The sequence below is a fragment of the Nycticebus coucang genome, chromosome 5 (assembly GCF_027406575.1).
Source record: "Nycticebus coucang isolate mNycCou1 chromosome 5, mNycCou1.pri, whole genome shotgun sequence".
NCBI lineage: Eukaryota > Metazoa > Chordata > Mammalia > Primates > Lorisidae > Nycticebus > Nycticebus coucang.
In genome coordinates this window covers 60,452,595-60,475,523 of record NC_069784.1, presented here as the reverse complement: position 1 = coordinate 60,475,523, position 22,929 = coordinate 60,452,595, and the positions used below count along the sequence as shown (strand labels likewise).

The 22,929-nt window shown below is 44.7% G+C and overlaps 1 pseudogene; it reads right to left on the bottom strand.

Moving 5' to 3' along the window:
- Nucleotides 1-9,629: 9,629 nt before the first annotated feature.
- LOC128586818 (E3 ubiquitin-protein ligase RNF168-like) lies at nucleotides 9,630-11,215 on the bottom strand (annotated as a pseudogene).
- Nucleotides 11,216-22,929: the final 11,714 nt, after the last annotated feature.

Below are 22,929 nucleotides of genomic sequence, written 5' to 3'. Positions count from 1 at the left end.
TTAGCAAAGAATAGACAAGGGAAAATGTTCTACTGAATTGAACCTGCTACTTCATTTTAGACAAAGTTTCTGCTTATTCCAGACTCATTCAGTTCCAAATCTCCCAAATTGTCAATTTACCCCATCCAGCCTTGTAGGATAATATTTAGAAATAAACTTATCCTACATCAAGCACACAAAGTAAATTCAGTGTGAGTTTAAAATGACATGCTTTTCTTCCAGAGGCTTAAGAGGCTTGGACCCCCCTGGGTTACTCACAGAGTTAGGTTTTTTTGGAATTGTAAAATTCCTTAGGCCTTTTCTCTGAAGCAGTACACCCCGTGAAGCCTGAGATCCAAGGGCATACCGCCCTTCCTCAGAGATAGGGGCCAGAGGGTTGACATATGTTAACAACATATTGTCAGAGGTCTGTAGGTGCTCTGCCCCGAAGGAAGGTCACAGTCATTACTTCATACTGAGTAAACTGAGTGAATGCTTGGAGATATTCTTCTATTAACTCTGTTCCCCTATAGCTGTTTTCATCTTTGTGCCCTGCTCGGAAAACTAGTCACTGTTTAGAGGAAGGGATTTACTACACAAGTGGTTACATTGATATGACAAATATTTCCTTTCAAGTTAAAATTCAGCTAATAGATAATGGATTAGGTGTGTACGTGACTGGAAGAGTATAAAACTTAAACTCGGAATAAAGAACTTTGCTATATGCCATCCCACGGCGTATAGTCTGTTTCTTGACTTAATAATTACAGGAGCGAGTTCACACCTACAGCAAAGCTGCTGCCCGTTCGCCTCTCGGGTCACGCAACATATTGGTGTAGTCGGCAGGATCAGGGGATCGCGAAGGAGCAGTAAGACTTTCTGGACACCGGGCTGGAGGACGACCGCCTCCACCAGGATGCCTCGGAGAGATCTTTGCTGAAGCCGTTTGAGGTAAACTTGAGAACCCTGTAACTGGGACGGTGCAATTGCCACGCAGAGTACGTGGGACGTCTCCAGCATAACAAGAAACATGGGAGGGAATGATATGAGTCTTCAGCTCTCTTCTTCTTTGGAGGACCAGTATATTGCCATCTTAAAAACTCTGATTTCTACCACTAAAATTCTGGTAAAAACCAGTAACCTGAGGGAACTTTTCCATGTGGTTGTTAAGCATTGCCACTGGTTTACACTGTACTGGGAAGTCCAGCTTAATTTAAAGGTCTGGAAGAAAGTGGGTCGGGCTCTGCGTTGTGCCCACCAAGAAGGCAATTTTATAAGTAGGGTAATATGGGTAACATATCAGCTATTTCAGACATGTTCTGAGCAAGATTCTGAGACTGAGGAGTGGCCACCCCCGCCTCCTTTGTCCGAGCTGAGTCAGTTAGACCAGCCAGAACAGGTTGTGGAATATCTCAGAATAGGAACATGTTTATGATATTCCACATTCCCATTCTAAATCCCAAACTAATAAGCCTCAAAAGAAATATGTGGGTGACTTAAAAAGTCTTGAAAGTGATGCAGAGAGCTGTCCAGAATTAGTGGAAATGGCTGATGAATCAACTCAAAAAGAGTCTGCTGAGTTTGAACACCTTAAAAAGGTTATGGCTGAAATTTTTCATACAATGAATCAAAGAATTGCCTTCTTAGAAAAGAAGGGAGCTGCAATACTCTCCTCTAGAGCAAGCTCTAAAGCAGGTTCTTGTAAAGATGTGCTTCCACCTTACAAGCCTCTAACTCCTTCTGCACCACCAGGTCCTATGGGCAGGAGGGAAGACCCCTTCTATCCTGTGTGGCCTAATCCTCCAGATACACGCTTCACAGCACGGCACCACTTTCCTTTAGATATTTCTGAATTGGCTATATCTAATGAAAACTCAGTTCAAATTTCAGAATCAGGTAATAATAAAGAGCCTGTTATACAAGCATATCCTGTTTTCAGGGAAATTCAAGAGCATGGTCAATCAGGAGTTGCTCAACATGCTCCTATACAAATAAAATTTTTAAGAACGATGCTGTTTTCGCCTATGGACCCACTTCATCCCTCATAATTGGCATTTTAAATTCATATTGCACAAATCATATTTTTATTCCTGCTTACTGGGAAACTTTAGCTCGTACTACCTTGCGCCCTGGTCAGTTTTTACAATTCAAGGCTTGGTGGCTGGAAGAGGCAACTTGGCAAAACCGAGCTCAGGGAACTCCAGTTAACTCTTTAATGGGTATGGGCCCTGCGGCTGACATTCACCAACAGCTGCAATTAACACAAGATTTATTAAGGCAGGTTAAAGATGTTTGTATTAGAGCTTGGCAAAGACTAGAGGAAAAAGATGGGGTTAAACAATTTTTTACAAAAATCATGCAAGCAAACAATGAACCATACTCTGAATTTGTAGCTAGGCTTCAGACAGCAATTGAAAGATCTGTTCCTGGAGAACAGGCCAGACAGATGCTTCTATTACAATTAGCATTTGAGAATGCCAATTCAGATTGTAAGTTAGCCCTGACCCCCGTCAAGAATCAGGACAATGTTTCCATTGAACAATATCTCCGCACTTGTAGGGGTATTGGTTCTGGAGCATTTCAGGCAAAGCTTAATGCTGCCGCCTTGGCGGAGGCACTTAATGGGACTAAAAGGAAGGCAAAATGTTTTAATTGTGGGAAAATAGGGCATCTGCGTTCTGAATGTCGCAAGGCTAAAATTGAGAGTACTTCAGCTGCGGTAGCTCAGGATATTAAGCTGCAAGCACCTGGCCTATACCGCCGCTGTGGAAAAGGTAAACTTTGGACTAATGAATGTAGATCTGTTAGAGATAAAGACGGCAAACACCTGCCGCCCAAAGTAGAATTTATTCTGGCTCAGGAATCAAAAAACGGGATATCAGGCTGAGCTCGGGGCCTGAAAACAAATTCGAGCAATCCAGGTCATTTCCAGTGGACCCTGGGGTAACACATGCACAGGCGAATCAGAACAATTAATTGAAATAGAGCCTGTGAAATTACATGTCCAAGATATCTTTCATGCAACTCAAGGAAGTGCAGCATTAGACATACCAATATTATATGAGGAAGAAATCTTAGCTGGACAAAAACCTAGAAAACTTCAGACTGGAATATATGGCCCTATTCCACCAGCCTCTGTGGGACTTATTTTAGGTAGAAGCAGTTTAACAGTGGAAGGTTTGAACATAGATCCTGGAGTTATTGATTCTGATTTTCAAGGGGAAATTATGCTTATGGCTTCTTCTACTCAAAATATAAAATTAAAAGCTGGTCAAAGAATTGCACAAATTTTAATACTGCCCTATCATAAAAGACAGGCCGCTCCCGTAAAGCGGGAAGGTGCCTTTGGCAGCACAGGAAAACAGGTTTTTTGGCACACTTTCCTTAATGACTCTAGACCTCAGTGTACAGTAACTTTTGCTAATAAAATAACAATTACTGGACTAGTAGATTCAGGAGCTGATGTTTCGATAATTGCTTCTTACATTGGCCTAAGGGCTGGCCAAAAAAGAAAATCGAGGCTACTTTTGTTGGTATGGGAACTTTAACGGATATTGAACAAAGTACAAATATTTTAAACTGCTCTGGCCCTGAGGGTCAGAAAGCTCAACTACGCCCTTATGTGGCTCCTATTGCATTATCAATCTGGGGCAGAGATCTTTTACAACAGTGGGGAGCTATGATTACTATTCCAACTATTTCCAAACCAACCAAGACTATAATGATGAATATGGGTTATAATCCCATTGACCCCACTCCTACTTTAAAACCTGAAATTGTAAGAATGGGAAATGACAAAAACTGGACTAGGCTTGGCTGCTCTTCATGAGGGTTTTATATAGAGGCTCCTGTTCAGCGCTTCGCCCTGCCATTAAAATGGTTAACAGATAAACCGAGATGGGTTGAACAGTGGCCGCTCCCTTATGAAAAATTAGAAGCGCTTCATAATATAGTTCAAGACCAGTTAAAAGCAGGCCATATAATGCCCAGTACCAGTCAATGGAATAGCCCAGTATTTCTAGTAAAAAAGAAATCTGGGAAATGGAGAATGGTGACTGATTTAAGAAGAATCAATGAAATTATTTCTCTGATGGGAAACTTCCAATCTGGAATACCTAACCCATCTCTAATTCCTAAAACCTATTCTATCATCATAATTGATTTAAAAGACTGTTTCTTTACCATTCCCCTTCATCCTGAAGATGCCAAAAGATTTGCTTTCACTATTCCTGCCTTGAACTCAGAAAAACCTGCAAGATGCTTCCATTGGAAGGTCCTTCCTCAAGGCATGTTGAATAGCCCCACCTTATGTCAACTTTTTGTAAATCAGCCTTTAGAGATAGTAAGGACACTTTTCCCGGGGTGTGTGTGCTTACATTATATGGATGATAACTTAATAGCACACCCCGATAAGGAAAAGTTACAGCAGATGTTTGAAGCTGTAAAGGAAAACTGCCAGCAGTTTGGACTTGTAATTTCTGAGGACAAAATACAGCATACAGATCCATAGGAGTATTTAGGATATAAAATAACTGGACAAAAAATAATTCCACAAAAAGTAACAATTAGAAGAGATACTTTAAAAACTCTGAATGATTTTTAAAAACTATTAGGAGATATAAATTGGATTAGACCTAGTTTAGGAATTCCCACATATGCTCTAAAAAATTTGTTTGCAACTTTAGAAGGACCAGCTGATTTAAAAAGCCCTAGAGTATTAACTGCTGAGGCAGAAAAAGAATTACAGTGGATAGAGCAGCATATCCAGCAATCTCAGATAGATAGAATTGATGAAGTCGGTCATTTTTATTTATATGTGTTTCCTTCCAATCATTCTCCTACTGAACTGTTAACACAAGAAAATAATTTTATAGAATGGTGTTTCCTACCGAACAAGACAGTTAAGAAAATGGAAACATATATATACAAAATAGCCGCAATAATTTTAAAAGGACATCAAAGATTTAGACAATTAATTGGTAAAGACCCAGAAAAAAATATCTGTGCCTCTTACTAATTCTCAAATTAATAATTTATTTATCTTCAACATTGAATGGCAAATCGCTCTTTCAGATTACCTAGGAATCATAGATAACCATTATACTACGGATAAAAGAATTCAATTTCTTAAAAAAAACCAATTGGATATTACCAAAAGTTATTAAAGAACATCCGTTAGATAAGGCTCTCACTTTTTATACTGATGCTAACAAGAAAGGAATTGCAGGATATATAGGAGAAAAAATACAAAAGGTCGAACAGTCTCCTTATCAATCTGTTCAGAAAGCTGAATTATTTGCTATACTAATGCTACTAAGTGATTATCCAGATCAAGAGATAAATATTATTAGTGACTCAATCTTTTGTACAATTGTAGTACAAAACATTGAGACTGTTACTTTAACAGAAAATAATTCAGAATTAAATTTGTTGTTTCACAAACTACAAAAGTTAGTAAGAGCCAGAGTAAAAGGTATTTATATTACACATATTAGAGCCCATACAGGATTACCCGGACCTTTATCAGAAGGTAATCATATGGTAGATCAATTAATAGGGTCAGTACTTACTGCCCAACAAGAACATAATATTCATCATTCTAATGCAAGATCATTAAAACAGAGACATGGCATCACTTGGCACTCTGCCAGAGCCATAGTCCGATCTTGCCCCACTTGCCAACCTTTAGTATCACCTCCTTTACCCAAGGGAGTTAATCCTAGAGGATTGAAATCTAATCAACTATGGCAAATGGATGTGACTCAATTTCCAGAATTTGGTAAGACAAAATATATACATCATACTGTAGATACTTATTCTCATTTTTCATGGGCAACAGCATTATCATTGGAAAAAGCAGATGCTGTTATTACACATCTATTAGAATGCTTTGCTATTATGGGCAAACCTGAAACTATAAAAACAGATAATGGATCAGCATATATTTCAAATAAATGCAGATAATTTTTTAATCTCCATCAAATAAATCATTTAACAGGTATTCCTCAAAATAGCCAGGGTCAGGCTATAATTGAAAGACAGAATAGAACATTAAAAGATATGCTCAAAAGACAGAAGGGGGATGGACAGTATACCACCCCCCAAAACAGATTATCTTCAGCACTATTTACTTTAAATTTTTTAAATTTAAATGATGAAAATGAAACTCCAGCATTTAAATGAAGCTTGTTAATTATACTTCTGGGGTCACCGGCCCTCCTATTTGCTTTGTTCAACAATACCAGTGTTTAAATATGACTGTACAGTACTGGCTAAGTCATTATGACCGGCCAGCTTCTGGGAATGATGTCAAACGTGAGATGTTTATGCTAAGTGCTAATTCCATCTCTCGTTTTATCCCAGGTTTTACTCCTATAGATGTGGAAACTCCTCCTTGTAAGGAGCACAGTTTTACATTACAAAGGGAATGGGTGCATTGGACTCGATGTAAAGGAAATCAAACTTTTTTCTTAATTAATACTTCCAAAGGTCCTATAATGGACTGGAGTCCAAAGGCAACTTTACTGGACAGCGATAAGAGACCTAGTAACATTGAGTTGCCAAGAGATGAGTTTACCTATCTTATAAATAAAAATAAAATCAGTATTAATATGACAACACCTATGAGTTGGACAGATGTTGGGTTTGCACCCCCCACACCTGGAATTTATGGCTTTCCTAAACAAAATCATTTGTGGAAAGTAGCAGCAGCTCTAAAACCTATGAAGGGTTGGACTGGTGGATTGTTTTATCATCAAACCACCACATCTCATACTTATGGTATGGAATTTACTGTTCATGATGAAAGATACATTCAAGCTTGTGTTCAATTACCCTTTGTGTGGCTTAAAGGCAACATAAAGTGAAATGAAAAAACAGGAGAATTATTTTGTCCTGTGTGTCAACTGTTTACTTGTATTAATAGTTCTCTAAGTTTTAATCCTCAAAAGGAACAGCTGTATTTGTTGAGAGCCAGGACAGGTGTGTGGATGCCAGTGAATTTGACCAGACCGTGGCAAGAATCTCCTGCCCTGACAGTTCTTCAACTTCTGGCTGATCGAGTTTTGAGAAGAACGAAGAGATTTATTGGACTTTTATTTGCTATTATTCTAGGAATTATTGCTGTGACAGCTTCTGCTGTTGTCTCTGGCGTGGCTTTAACTCAAGGGATTAAAACACATAATTTTGTGGCTAATTGGCATAAAGACTCTGAACAATTATGGACTGCTCAAAAACAAATTGACACTGAGTTATATAATGAAATTGCTGACTTAGAACAAGCTGTTGTTATGTTGGGGGATGAATTAGTTAGCTTAAAGAAACAAATGAAGTTGAAATGTGATTGGAATATAACTACTTTTTGTATAACCCCTGTTAAATATAATGAGAGTAAATTCCCTTGGGAGGATGTTAAAAAGCATTTGTTAAACCATGATAATTTGACTAAGGAAATTGTAAATTTACAACATGAGATATATTCCACTTTTGAAAATAAGTTACAAAGGATAGATGGAGATCAGATTTTACAAGGCATAGCTGATGGAATTGAACAAATGAATCCTATCCCAAAAATACAAGGACTTATAGGAAGTTCTATAGGATCATTAGCATTATTTTTAATTATTGGATTCATTTTATATTTGATTTGTAAAAGAGTGAAGCATGCACAAAGGGAAAATGAACGTTATGCGCAAGTGTTTGCTTTAATGATGACAGATATGAATAATATTCATCAAAAACAAAAGGGGGGAAATGTAGGATAATATTTAGAAATAAACTTATCCTACATCAAGCACACAAAGTAAATTCAGTGTGAGTTTAAAATGACATGCTTTTCTTCCGGAGGCTGAAGAGGCTTGGACCCCCCTGGGTTACTCACAGAGTTAGGCTTTTGTGGAATTGTAAAATTCCTTAGGCCTTTTCTCTGAAGCAGTACACTCTGTGAAGCCTGAGATCCAAGGGCATGCCGCCCTTCCTCAGAGATACAGGCCAGAGGGTTGACATATGTTAACAACATATTGTCAGAGGTCTATAGGTGCTCTGCCCTGAAGGAAGGTCACAGTCATTACTTCATACTGAGTAAACTGAGTGAATGCTTGAAGATATTCTTCTATTAACTCTGTTCCCCTATAGCTGTTTTCGTCTTTGTGCCCTGCTCGGAAAACTAGTCACTGTTTAGAGGAAGGGATTTACTACACAAGTGGTTACATTGATATGATAAATATTTCCTTTCAAGTTAAAATTCAGCTAATAGATAATGGATTAGGTGTGTACGTGACTGGAAGAGTATAAAACTTAAACTTGGAATAAAGAACTTTGCTACATGCCATCCCACGGTGTATAGTCTGTTTCTTGACTTAATAATTACAGGAGCGAGTTTACACCTACAGCAAAGCTGCTGCTCGTTCGTGTCTCGGGTCACGCAACAAGCCTCATCCCAACTCTTAGCTCATTTTATGAGTTAAGAGTCTAGTTTCCTTTTGTCGACTAATTCCAAATTTTCTAGAAAACTGATTTTCTGATTTGACATTGATTTTTTTGTTGTTGTTTTTTTGAGACAGAGTTTCACTTTGTGGCACCTCATTAAGAGTGCCATGGCATCAGCTCACAGCGACCTTAAACTCTTGGGCTCAAGCAAATCTTTAGTCTTAGCCTCCTGAGTAGCTGGAACTGTAGGCAGCTACCACAATGCCTGGCTATTTTTTAGAGACAGGGTCTCAATCTTGCTCAGTCTGGTTTCAAACCTGAGAACTCAGGCAATCCACCCACCTCGCCTTCCAGAGTGCTAGGATTACAGGCATGAGCCACTGGGCCCAGCTTTAACATTGATCTTAATCTTTTTAAAAATCAACAAACATGGCTTGGTGCCCATAGCACAGTGGTTACGATGCCAACCACATACACTGAGGCTGGCGGGTTTGAACCCGGCCCAGGCCAGCTAAGCAACAAAAAAATAGCCAGTCATTGTGGCAGGCACCTGTAGTCCCAGCTACTTAGGAGGCTGAGGCAAGAGAATCTCTTAAGACCAAGAGTTGGAGGTCGCTGTGACCTGTGATGCCACAGCATTCTACTGAGGGTGACATAGTGAGACTCTGTCTTCAAACAAACAAACAAACAAAGAAAAACAGACATGCCATAATGCTTAAATCTTAAACTGGAGATAGAAATCAGATTATTTCAGTGATGTAGAAGATACATTTCACATACTCTAGAGATGGGAAAATAGCAAGAAAACTTACAGTTTAAACTCTGCATGGATTCCTTAATTACTTGGAATAGTCTAACATTGCTTTGATTACTAGTCATGACAAAAAAGCCAGCAAAGGCCATAAAACATGCATTTTTTGGAAATACAATGGCACTTGAAAATTTCTTGGAGTTGGCCAAGGCATTTTCACATCCATAAAGACTGCAAAACGTAGTGTATCACAGTTATTAACAACGAAATGATAGAGAGACACTTGCTCATCACTGAGCTCCACAAAAACACACTATGTATTCTTCCCGGATAATCACATAGTCCTTTAATTAAAGATATGAGTGTGACTACAAAGCAGAATTAATGACAAATTTATAAATATTCTATGATAGGAACGAGAGCTTTACAATCTGGCCTTCCTAGATCATAAAACACTCCCTTTACTCATGCATTACTTTGAATATTTCTGAAACATTTGAAAAATACTTTTCTGTGAATTATGAGACTGTAGGGAATGAGCACTTTTAGGTATCTACTATTATTTCTAGTAGAACTTGGCCTCTTTCTCCCATTAATGGAATGCCTCAACTGGATCTTAAAAGAAGGCTGCCAGTTTTCATCTTTTGAGCCTCTCTGTGGTTTTGAATGCTCTGTGTCACTTTGTCTTTTGAAGCTCCTATCTTTGGAATTCTTCCTCTGTCCATTTAGCAATTTGTCTGAAGGTAAGGGTGTAGACCGTAATGGATATTCATCAGGGGATCCTTTCTGCCGGTTTGGCCTCATTTGCTCTTTGTCTACTTCTTTTTGAAGCTGTAACGCTAATAACCTGTCCTGTTCTTCTTGTTTATGTCTTTCAAAAAGCAGATGCTCCCAATTTATCAGTTTTTGGGTGAAGTTTATTTCTGTTTCCTCTTGGTCAGAGGAACCTCTGGGGAACATTTTTCTTCTTTTTCCAGAAAAGCATGGATCCTTAGCTGCTTTGAACAAAGATTCCTCGTTTTTTCTTTTGGAAATATCCATACTGATCAGATGAGACTCTTCATTTTCTGTCTCGACTGTGTTGTTTCCAATTACCTGTGTCATACCTGCACATACAGCACACCCACTCTCTGTTTTGCCACAAGGCTTACCTGCAGCTTCTTTTGAGTAGAGAATTTTGGTTTGCGATTCCTCATGATTTAAAACACAAAACTCTTTATCATGATTGTTTGGTCTTGTTTCGACTTTTCCTTCAAGGGACCATTCTGAACTATAGGCACACAACCATGGCATAGGTGATTCCATTGAAGATTTTGCACTTTGTTCTTGATTTTCAAGGCCTATTTGTGGGGAAAGTGTTGGCGTATCTTCTTCAACTTCTGTGTCTTGCCATGTAGGACTTTTCTCACCACTACTGTCAATTTCTCCTGAATATCTCCAGCGTTTCTTTGTTTATTCTTACTTTTCTTTTCAGACTTGACTGTGACTGGATCAGATTTTCTGGAATTCAAGGGAGAAGCCAAGATACTTCCCTCATGGAAATTGTTAATATTAATGCTTATCTTCCAGCTCTTCATCCCTTTTCAGCTGTTCTTCCATCTCCCTTTGCCTTTTTTCCGACTGTCTTTTTTCCTCTTCTTCTTCCTCTGCCAATAATCTCTGTATATATTCTTCACTGGCTTTGTTTTCTTCTTCTTCACTGGCTCATCGCTCTGCCTCCATCTTGCTTACCTCCTCTTCATATTCTCTTCTTAATTCCCCAGGTTTACTTAACAGACGAACTGGCTGATAGTCATCAACGATTTCCTCCGATTCTTGCCCAGAAACTCTAAGCTTGCATTCCTTTGGGTAGTGTTTTTGAATTATCTTCCACAGTTCCATATTGATAAGAGAATCTTTTCAGGTATGGTACCGAGTCCACGAGGATACCCGGCGGCGACAAAAGGGACAAGATAAATTTGCTTTTTCGAGGGTCGATTGGAAACACGGATTACAGAGTGTGTGATTACTAGGCAGGGTTACAGGCTCGATCAGAATTTCCATACAGATTTGGCACTGGCAATCCGACAGGGAAGGGATGAAGTCGTTAGGCACGGCTATTTTAATATGCTAGTGAGCCTTATTTAACATAAATAGTTTTTTTAAAAAAGAATTTTCAGCCAACTACACAAAGCAAATTAAGAGTTTTGCGTTTAAATATTATGAGAACAGGAGCATCAAACACGTCATGAAACAACAAGCCGCCCGTAGGGTCATGCAAACAGTAATATCCTGGAAGGTGGTGTGTTTTGTCCATTTTTAGGACAAAGTCCGGCAAGAAAATAAATGAACGTTTTTATCCGGAGAGCTTGGCTGCGTTAACATCACGCAGGACAGACAGGAGCCCGGGCTCCAGGGCGCTGCAAGTGATAGCCGCCAAGCTCCCCTCCTCCCTCTTACCCCGGTGAAGATGCGCTCTTTAGTCCCGGGCCACAGCGCCCGGGACTCCACTCCCGCCCGGACACGGGCTCCGGCTGCAGCAGGACCTCCGTTTTACCGTTGCTGTAAGAGTGGCGCTGGAGCCCCTGTGTTCCGATTTTCCTGCACCCTGCGCTGTTTCCCGGGGCTCGGCACCTGGTCTCCGCAGCCTCTTCTGTCAGCCAAATAGTCCATTCCTGAGGGCGGGACCGCAGCAACTGCCACTTCTTCCTTCTTTACGAGAGAGAGAGAGAGAGAGAGAGAGAGAGAGAGAGAGAGAGAGAGAGAGAGAAAGAACCTCTCTAAAGGCCAGAGTCAAACCAGGGGCTTGGAAGGGGCGTGGCAGGATCACATCACATGAAGGGAGTCCAGCCTACACAGATGGAGAGGAAGGACAGGAGAGAGTCAGGGGTCCCCCGTCCACACTGCAGAGTCTAGAAATCTGTGCTGGGTGTCCTCACATGGCTCCAGGGTCATCCATTTATCATGTGCACTCTACAAGAGGACACCCGTGTCATTCAGGTGCCACTCAGAAGAAGGTCCCTGACCCTCTTGCATTGAGGGTCCTCCCTCCCCACCCCACCCACTGTGGAATTCCTGAAATACCACCTGCCCCCACTGAGAGGATCTGAGAAGCCTCAGCCACCATAAACCCAGTCAGCACAATTTAGGTCCCTTCTAGGAGCACCAGAGAGGGCAGGCGGGCTGGGGATGTATTGATGGAAAGGAAACTGTGGGTGTCCTGGGAGGATGAATGAGGACTGTCCCACACTGGAAGTCACAGTGTAGGTGACAGATGGAGGGCATGCGAGCTCACAGAGGCTTGTCTGAGCTGAGGTTGTGCTGTGCTGTACCTGGTTAGTCTCCCCACAGTTTATCTGAGCCTTCCTGGTGGCCTCATCCCCCAGGCATTTATCCCATCCCCTCCTGCAGGGTTTTGAGGGCTCCCTGGAGGGCAGAGCTCTGTGCAGACCCCATGGTGGCTTCCCTTCTGCCAAGAATGTTCCTCTCTCCCCCAGCCATCCTCTCGCTGCCTTTATTACCCACCAGGGGACCTCAAAGCTCTGAGCCCCTGTCCCTAAGGACCCTTCACCAGCTTCTCCCACCCTCACAGCCCTGTCATTCTCAGGCACGTGACACCTTCCCCTGGCATTTGAATGAGAAGCCCAAGTTCCCTGGTCAGTTTCCACAGGCACAGCCCTGCCTGAGACCACAGTCCTCATGTCCCTCTGAATGCATGTCCTCCTCCTTTCCGCCTTTTCCTCTCCTCTCATAGTAACCAAAGTGTCACACCATGTCCAACACAGAGGCAGAGGCTGGCTCACCTCTGTGGAGAAGACACAGGGACTGGACACCCTCCACACAGAGAAGGTGCCCCTGCCAAGGGAATCGATGTCGTATGCAATATCGCATGTCCTCCCAAGGACCTGCATTCTTTCCTCCCTGACACGGAGATGAGAGGTGGGGCAGACACACTCTGGAGGAGCTGACAGTCTCTGATGACCTTCCTTCCTGAGAATTCCCCCTGGAAGAACCTGTTTTCGCCCAATATAAACCGCAGCTTTAGTCCTTCTACTGATCATCTTCCCTTTGTTTTTTATGGCCACAGGTCATTTTAGACAGTGACCACTTTGGTGAGTATTTTTCCTGCAATGGAAAAGCATACTCCTTATGAATCCCTAACTCTCTTTGAAAGATAAATGTCTGATTCTTTCTATGAACATATAGATATGTAACTGAAAACATTTCAGCAAAGGAGCACAGGTTTGCATGAAATAAAATATAAATATCTGGGGATTCTCTGGGAAGGCAACTGCACAGATCAGGTGTAACATAAAGGAAACTTTAAAGAAATGGAGATGAGTGATCTTGGGTCCTCAGTCCAAGTTTTCCAAAAGTACAAAATACAGATAATGTTCGAAAAGTCTCATTTGGACATCCTTCATCTTGAGCATTATATCATGGTCACTGACAGAGAAATTAGGGTCAGATGAGAGGGAGGGTGAGGAAGGCAGTGTTCAGGATGGAGGAGAATGTGTAAAATCTTTGACTTTCTCAGAAGCCCGGAGCAGGATAAGGGACACCGTCTCCCAGAGAATATTACACAGCACAAACCACAACTGAAAGAGGATTCACCATCCTCATTATTAAATGAACAACTGATGTGAGTCACCCCTGGTTTGAGGGTGGGTTACTTTCCTAACTCACTATAATACTTTGTCTCTGTCACCATGCAAAGGGGAGAAGGTACTTAAATTCTTCTTTTTAGACAGTCTCAGTCACCCTACACAGCAACCTGAAACTCTTGGGCTCAAGTGATCCTCTTACCTGAGCCTCCAGAGTAGATGGGACTACAGGGTCCCACCACAGTGCCTGGCTAGTCTTTTATTTTTAGTAGAGATGGGGTCTCCCTCTTGTGCAGGCTGGTCTCAAACTCCTGAGCTCTGGCAATCCACCCTCCTCAGCCTCCCAGAGACCTAGGATTGCAGCTGTGAGCTACCACACCTGGCCCATAAATTCTTGAATACATACTCAACAGTTTTCTCAAACATAAAATGACTTTGTGATGTCTTTCCATCCCCCATAGGCAGTGGGAGTTCCCATGGTTCCATCTTCATCCACAAACTTGTGGTGCACACTCCAGCCCTGTGCCAGAACAGCCCACCGCTGGTGACAGCAGAACTTTGCCTTTATGTTGCCATCTGCTCAGTCTCTGGCACTGAGCTTTCCCAAATAGAAACGCAAACCCTTAGCACAGCTCCTCCAGAGGGCTTTGAATAATAACCCCTAGGGCACCAGCAGTGACACCCAACTTGTACACATACAAACGTTGCCAATTACATTGGCCCATCTTTCCCTTACTCAGAGACCTAATCAATCACTAGCTGTGCAAATTCTCTATTCAAATCGCTTTTGAATCTATGTGATTTACTAATTTTTCTTTTCACTCACAGCACTTATTGATGAAGAGCTCTGATTAAACTGTCCCCTGGGTCACACCTACACCACCCCACCCTGGCCCCTCAGATTTTTCTCCTCCACAGGGTCTCTGATGGTGAAGTCTGGTCCCTGATCCCACGGTCCTCTCTATAGCTGAGTGGCTAGGCAGTGCAGCACCCCGAGTCTCCCTCCTGGAGAGGGCAGAGCCCTCACCTCTCTCTCACTCAGCACAGGTCTCTGCTCCTATGATACTCAAACCTCCAGTGACACAAGGTGATTCAGAATGTCTTCCCCAGAGTTGTGGCCATTGGCCCATCTGGATACATTTGGATGTTTAAATGCGCAGTGAGCACGGGATGCTGAGCAGAAACACTGGGAAAGTGGCTGAAACTGTGGGGTGCAGGGTGGGTAGCGGGGAGCCCTGAGCACCAGCCCCTGCTCAGGGCTGCCGTGTCCACTGTGTCCACCAGACGGTGCTTCCAGGCTCGGGCTTCCAGGCTCCTGGGCTGTCTCACCTCCCCCACTAGCAGGTGTTCTGAGCTCTCTGAGGTTGCAGCGCTCTGGGGGGCGAGGTCTCTACTTTTCAGCCTGAGCCAGTATGGGGTGAAAGGCAGGGCTTGTGCCGTTCCCAGACAGGTAGACTTTTGCATGGAGACCTCCCTCCCTGAGAATCAGGGAGACAAATAAGAATTGGTGGGCTCCATTCGTGGGTCATACAGCCACACAGTTATGATTTAATAATAATAATAAAAAAGAATTGGTAGGCTCAGTTATGGCCTCGGGATCAGGGTGCAGAGCCTGAGGCATACCCACCATGGCCTGGGCACTGTTCCTCCTTGTCCTGCTCACCCAGTGCACAGGTGGCTGCCTGCAGAGGACTCAGGAAGTGCTCCTAGGTGTCACCTGGGATGATGACCCCTCCCTCCTTCCTGGAACAGGGTCCTGTCTGTTCTCACTGATCTCTGTGTCCCTCCCTCTTTGTAGGGTCTTTGGCTGACTTTTTCCTGACTCAGTCCAGCTCTGTGTCAGGGTCTCCAGGACAGAAGGTCACCCTATCCTGCATTCACAGCAGCGGCAACATTTGAAGCTACTATGTGCAGTGGTACCAGCTGCACCCGGGAGGTGCCCCCAACCAGTGTGATCTATGAGGATAACCAAAGACCCTCTGGGGTTCCAGATGGGTTCTCAAGCTCCATTGAAAGCTCCTCCAAATCTGCCTCCCTGACCATCTCTGGGCTGCAGGCTGAGGATGAGGCCGACTACTACTGTCAGTCTTATGAGAGCAGTGACATTCACACAGTGCTCCAGACCAAGAGGGAAGTGAGACAAAAACTCCCCAGAGTGTCCTCACCCTGTATTGGCCTCAGCCTGTCCCTGTCTCCTGGTGCAGCTCTTTCCTGTCTCCCGGTTGAATGCATGAGTTGGACGTGTTTGCTCACAACTTCTATTTTCTTTTAAAAATACCAGTTTGTCCCTCTATACCTTGATGTCTGATCATCTAATGTCTTTAAAATCAACCCACAGGGTAGATGTACTTAATGTTTTGTGGTTGGGGCTGTGCTGTATGTTGTGACAGCTTTAGCATCATCTCTGGCCTCCAGAAGGTTCTGGACACACCTCCCCTCATTTATGAGAATGAAAGTGTGTCCAGACCCTGCACATAAATGTCCTCTGCCTGGAAGGCAAAGATGGTCCCGATTGACACAACTCAGTCACAGGGCATTTCCTCAGCCTTCAGAAAGACCTTGGTTTGAATCCTGTTTATGTCACTGCCCGACATGTCAGATTATTATTGTAGGATATGTTTCTTGTTCCCATCTGATAAGAAAAGTAGCAACACAGACCACTAATAATTCCTTTGAGGACTGAACAGTTTTCTAAGCAACGTGAGGTCAGAGACTGCATTTCCTGAAGCTACACAAGCCCCAGCCCAAATCTACAACACAAGCTGTAGCCCTGACCAGGAGTGCACAGTGTTGTAATATCACTGTGAAATGCGGGTGGGAATATTACAGATCCCTCACCGAGGAAGATAATATTACTCATCTGTGAAAAAGTGTGAAGTACAGGTACCTGCTGGGTGACAGTGGCCCTTGAAAAATGATGCTCATAGAAACAAATGAGGCAGATATCCCAACCATATATCACAGGACTGTGTTTACAGGAAATGCCATAATGGGTAACCATAGATGCAGACAGAGTGAGGATCATCCACAAAAATTCTGTTACAATTGAGAGATGCATGGATAACATTGGGAATGAGAAACAGGGAATTATTTCAAACATTCCATAAACAGAAGATGTAACCTTGGAAAAGGCCATGGTTTGCCAATTCCTTAGTTGTATGAAAAAATTTACTAAGTGAGATGAGGTCTGTGAAACTTATTCTTTGTTTTCTTTTGTAAAATAAAAATGAGAAAATCATGCTTGCTGTAGGCTCATAATATGGCTGTCCCAGTCTCTACTCATAGCCTCACCCTCTGCTCACCACGTGGCTCCCTCCATCTCCACTCACAGCCCCGCCGTCTGGTCACCACGTGGCTCCCATGGTCTCCACTCACGGCCCCGTTGTCTGCCTACCACATGGCTCCCCCAGTCTCATATTAAATTTGTTCAGTGTCACAGCACTATAAGAGGTGTTACCAGTAATCCATGTGCAGGGAAATTCTCCCCTTTGAATGACATTAAGACTTATCATATCACAAGTGAATTCAACTAATTAAAATTTATCAGTGCTCTAATTCTTCTCTGGTAATACACACAGGAGCTGTCTATTAGGCTGCTCACCCCATGGCTCCTGCATTCTCCACTAACTGCCCCGCTGTCTACTCACCATGTGGCTCCGGTGGTCTCCACTCACAGTCCAGCTGTCTGGTCACCATGTGGCTCACTCGGTCTCTACTCACACCTCCGCTGTCTGCCCACCACGTGACTCCCATGGTCTCCACACACAGCCCAGCTGTCTGGTCAATGAAGAGCCCAGCGCCAAATCCCCACCCTGCAAGACCCTGGGATGTTTTCCACCTGGTGCCTCCCCTCAAAGGGGCCACAGCCTGTCCCCCCTCTTGGAGGCCACCTGAGGATTAGCAGAATATGTACCACCCTGAGTAATGCCAAGCGGCTGCAGTTTAAAGAGGACCATTTTTTTTTTTCCTTTAGTTCTAAATGAGTAATTGACCTTGGGTCTTTTGCTGAATGCTAGCACCTTATCTCAAGACTATTTGTAACATAGCAACCTCAGGGGTTTTTGGCAGCCAGAAGGAATAGTTTTTAACAAACTCTGTAGTAACTCTTTAATTGCTGGAAAGAGGGTTTTAACTGCAAGTGGGTTATTTACACTACAATGTTAACTAACTCCCACCCAGAAAGAGATGTTAAGGGCAGTGGGAGACATAGGGGATATAAGAGAGAGAGAAGGTAAAAAGGCTAGTTAGCAGGGTGAGGCAGGGGAACAGAGTCTGTTTTTCACCAGGGGGCTGAGAAATTCTCAGCGGCCACCCCCTGGGTGAAAATTGGCTCTTGTGCCCCAGCCACAACCAGTGAGGGCCAGTTCTGGGTAGAGCCAGCCAATCCAACATACTCTCCTTTGTTCTCATAGCCTCTGGGCTGGGCCAGTTCCGGGTAGGGCCAGCCAATCCTGAACCTCCTAGGTTACCTCAGTTCCTGTGTCGACCAACCCCAACTCAGCCTCAGTTTATCTCGGGAAAGTTACCCCTGCATTTAAACCCAAAATGCATCACACCGAAGAATATAAAACCTACTTTCTTTTCCACCTCGTGATCGTCCTCTGTGCAAAGCACTGCCGGAGGCACGGCCCAAGCATATGCTTGAATAAAGTCACTCCTTTGTTTTTTGCATGTGTGTCTGGTGATCTCTTAGTGGCAGAATTTGGTCGTAACAGTCACCACGTGGCTCCTGCAGTCTCCACTCACTGCCCCGCTGGCCTGCCCACCACGTGGCTCCCGAGGTCTCCAGTCACAGCCCAGCTGTCTGGTCACCATGTGGCTCACTTGGTCTCCACTCACACCCCCGCTGTCTGCTCACCACGTGGCTCCCATGGTCTCCACTCACAGCCCAGCTGTCTGGTCACCACGTGGCTCCTGCAGTCTCCACTCACTGCCCCACTGTCTGCTCAGCACGTGGCTCCCGCGGTCTCCACTCACAGCCCTGCTGTCTGCCCACCACGTGGCTCCCGAAGTCTCCACTCACAGTCCCACTGTCTGCTCACCTAGTGGCTCCCACGGTTTCCATTCACAGCCCCGCTGTCTGTCCATCACATGGCTCTTGTGGTCTCCACTCACAGCCCCGTGTCTGCCCATCACATGGCTCCCACAGTCTCTACTGACAGCTGGCTGCCTGCTCACCACGTGGCTCGCACAGTCTCCAATCACAGCCCTGCTGACATCCCCAGCTCAGCTCTGAGCACCTGCACCTGGGGAGCTGAACAGCACAACTAAGGACACACCTGTGCAGTCCTCAGGGGATTCAGCAGGTCTGTGCCTTGGTGATTTCAGGTGATTTCATGGGGCCAACAGGGGCGCTGTGGAGTTATCACAGGGTCAAGGTGTCTGGCCCTGCCAGCTGGGAGACCTCAGGAGCTTGGCAGGGAGCTGAGCATCAGTGAGTCCCCTGAGCTGTGATGGCAAGTGGCTTTCAGGATCTCCTGGGACCCCTGGGCCATCAAGGGTCAGGCTGTCATACCCCATGGAGCCTGGTCCAGGAGAATCCTCATCGTCCTCTTCAAGGCAGTGGAGAGTGTTGTGTGACTGGAGATGCGAACGAACAGCAGCTTTGCCGTGGGTGTAAACTCACTCCTGTAATTCTTGAGTCAAGAAACAGACTATACACAGTGGGATGGCATATAGCAAAATTCTTTATTTCAAGTTTTAGTTTCATACTCTTCCAGTCACGTACACACCTAATCTATTATCTATTAGTTCCATCATCTTATCTTCTCTTTTACATATCTGTAATTTAACTTGAAAGGAAATACTTATCATATCAATGCAATCACTTGTGTAGTAAATCTCTTCCTCTAAACAGTGACTAGTTTTCCGAGCAGGTCACAAAGACGAAAGTAGCCATAGGGGAACAGAGTTAATAGAAGAATATCTTCAAGCATTCACTCAGTTTACTCAGTATGAAGTAATGACTGTGTCCTTCCCTCAGGGCAGAGTACCTATAGACCTCTGACAATATGTTGTTAACATATGTCAACCCTCTGGCCCATATCTCTGAGGAAGGGCGGCATGCCCTTGGATCTCAGGCTTCACGGGGTGTACTGCTTCAGACAAAAGGCCTAAGAAATTTTACAATTCCAAAAAAAGCCTAACTCTGTGAGTAACCCAGGGGGGTCCAGTTCTCTTTAAGCCTCTGGAAGAAAAGCAAGTCATTTTAAACTCACACTGAATTTACTTTGTGTGCTTGATGTGGGATAAGTTTATTTCTAAATATTATCCTACAGAGAGTGATCCTGGAGTTGGAGGAGTTGGAGGTGCTGGAGCTCAGGGTACAGGGGCATGTTTGAAGGTAGGAAATTCTCCCCAATGTAGGACTTGTAGACACTGAAGAATTAGGGGAACCCACAGCCCCTTCAGGAGTCTAGGGATTCAGATCCCATGACCACCTGCTCAGGACTGGGCCCTGTCCTCTTTGCCCTCCCCACTCTCTGCACAGGTCAGGGCCATGTGGCCTTGGTGGGAGACACCATGGGGGGACCTGAACCACCTATGCTGCCTCCCCTATCACTAGGCACACTGTCCTCTCTGTCTCCCCACCCTCCAGTGTCTGTGGCCCAGGCAGGGATGGCTCAGCCACCATCAGTGAGCAAGTCCCCAGGACAGACAGTCACAATCACCCGCACTGGAAACAGCAAGAGGTTGTCAACCAGGGTGCAGCTTGGCACCAGCAGCCCCTGGGCCGTAAAAACTACAGACCCTCAGGGACACCTGACCCTGAGAGATTTCAAAGAGACTCCTTGGCTCAAGATCAGGCAGTGTGGCCTCTCTGACCATCTCTGGGCTGCAGTCCAGGGACAAAGATACCGATCATCACTATTCAGCAGAGGACAGCAGCCTGATGACTGCACTGTGTGGGGTCCCATAGGGAAATGAGGTGTGAGCCTGTGAGCTTTCTCCAGCTCCTTCCCTGCCCAGAGGAGAGGCCTGATGGACCCATGAGAAGCTGTGGTTTGGGTTCCCGGTGAGCACTATGGGGTGTAGGCAGGGCTCTTAACTAAGGTCTTCTTTAAATTTGGGACTACTAACAAAACTCAATGAATGCAATTAAGAATCTTTAGAATTATGTCTAAAATGGAAAAAAAATTATATGCAGCACAATTCCAAACCTTTCCCGGATCCGTTTGATGACAGATATTTCAAATATTTATAATAATAAAGATTAAGAACAGAGAGCAGTCCGCATATGTACTTAATGTTTGAACTGTTTCCATAAAGAGCTAATGAAATAACATCTGGACTCGCTCAGGGACTGTGCACATACCTGACTTCTTCCTAACTGTCTGTCACATCTGTGTGGTGATCTATGATGAGGACTGAGCACCATGGCCATATGGACTGGCCCCTTCCTGTCACCCCACACGGGAACAGTGATGTCCCAACACAGCTTCTTCCTTTAGCCTTCAGGACACCAGTCCCCTCACCTGTGACTCTGCAGCCCGTCTCCTCCTGTCCTCCCAGTCCACATACTCGGTTTTCGGGGGGAGAAGTAAAGGTCACCATGTGGGGACGTGCTGACATAACTCCCCAGGGAGTGTTTGTGCTTGGGGAGGACTTGGGGTATAGAAGATTCACCCTGAGGGGTGATAGCTAATAAATTATATGTAGAGTTCGTGGAAGTGAATGAGGAGTAGGGATGAGGAAATAATGCTACAGGGGCTGGTGACAGCATTTGCCAAAGATAGAAGAGAGTACAATTCAGTTGTTCATTCCAGTAATCAAGAGAACCTGCGTTGGGCCGATGTGTAGACAGAATGGGGGGGAGGGCCTGAAGATGAGCCTGGATGAGATAAAAGAATGATGGGGACAGATCATTAAGGTGGCTCATCCTAAGAAGTGTGCACTTGACTTTTATAAGGGACTCTCCCATGTGGAGAATGTATTGAAGCGTGAGCTGAAGCAATCCCTGAGCTAGAACAATAGTTGGGTGACAGAAGCATCACTTCACGGGGAAATAACGGGCACAATGTAATGTGGGCAGAAGAGAGAAGAAATACAGGAACTGGGCCTTTCCAAATAATAGTTCTTGGCTGGTCTGTCACTGATCTTTATAGGTCTGTGGAGCTGAACCACAGGCATGTCGCTCACTCAGAACAGATTCACAGTAGAAGAAATGGCCACAGTTTAACTGCCAATGAGGCCCCATCACTGAAGTTAGGGCTTAGCCGAGGTAAACAGCTGTCCTGTGGAGGAGGCACGGGCAGTGAACGGGTCCCCTGAGGAGGGCAGCAGACAAGGGGTGGGAAGCCCAGTGCTCTCTCCAGGGTCCCCTGCTGAACATCCCAAACCTGAGCGAATCCATCACGGGTGCAGCAGGGGGCGCTGTGGGGCTGCCTGGCTGGAAACCGGCTACTTGCGCCCTGCCGGGGCCTGGTTCTCACTGTCCCCTGGGACAGAATGGCTTAATCTCAGCCCCAGAGAGGCTCAGGCCAGGCCCTGCCAGTCTCATGAAAAGAAGCCTCCGTTCCCAGGGGATGGGAGGCCATTTGAAGGGAGGGGACTGATTTGCATGGAAGGCCCCTCAGTTCCCACAGTGGGGAAGTAGGTACAAGAGACAGGGGTAGCTCTGAGTCAGCTGTGGCTACCCAGGAATCAGAGCTGGCAGGAATCTCCACCATGGCCTGTGCCCCTCTCCTGCTCACCCTCCTCACTCTCTGCTCAGGTGACAGGCCCTGGGAAGCAGAAGTGCTTAGTGGGGAACACCTGGTTGATTTCTCCTTTTTACTTTAAGAGCATGGGGTGTGCAATGATCCCAGACTCACCTCTGTGTCTCTACCTCTTCTGTTTCAGGATCCTGGGCATAGTCCAGACTGACACAGGAAGCCTTGGTGTCAAAGTCTGTGGGACAGACGGTCACCCTGTCCTGCACTGGAAATAGCAACAATGTTGGGAGGTATAATGTGGGCTGGTACCAGCAGATTTCTCATGGTGCCCCAAAACTGTGATGTTCGGCACTTCTTGACCCGTGGGGATCCCTGATCTCTGGCTCCAAGTCTGGGAACAAGGCCTCCCTGACCATCTCAGATGTTTGGGCTGAGGGCGAGGCTGATTATCACTGTTCAACATGGGACAGCAGCCTGAATGCTGACACAGTGTTCCAGACTCATGGGGAACTGAAACAAAAACTTGCCCCTGCTC